This window comes from Mustela nigripes, chromosome 18, assembly GCF_022355385.1.
Source record: "Mustela nigripes isolate SB6536 chromosome 18, MUSNIG.SB6536, whole genome shotgun sequence".
NCBI classification, from domain to species: Eukaryota; Metazoa; Chordata; class Mammalia; order Carnivora; family Mustelidae; genus Mustela; species Mustela nigripes.
In genome coordinates, this window is record NC_081574.1 from 14,458,896 (window position 1) to 14,459,411 (window position 516).

Consider the following 516-nt stretch of genomic DNA (forward strand, 5'->3'; position numbering starts at 1 on the left):
TGTTTTTTTTTTTTAAGATTTTATTTATTTATTTGACAGACAGATCACAAGTAGGCAGAGAGGCAGGCAGAGAGAGGAGGAAGCAGGCTCCCTGCTGAGCAGAGAGCCCGATGCGGGGCTCGATCCCAGGACCCTGGGATCATGACCTGAGCCGAAGACAGAGGCTTTAACCCACTGAGCCACCCAGGCGCACTGTCCCATTTGTGTTTTTATCCTAACAATTCTAATAGTGACTCTCCAAATGAACATATATGAACAAGCTTATAATGTGTATCCAGATAGGTAGCTATTAATAAATGATACATCCCATGATCATTAATATTTCAATAACCTTTTGCTTTGATTCACATCATGGCTTAAATATGCTATTTGAAAGCAAATAAGAATTAAGAGAAATCCATAACAACTAAGAGATCTTGTCTAATTATAAATTTTCATTTCACTTATATGCAAATTTCAGTTACTATATTCTTAGCAATCAAATTCAAATTCTTAGATCTCAAACATGAATGAGGA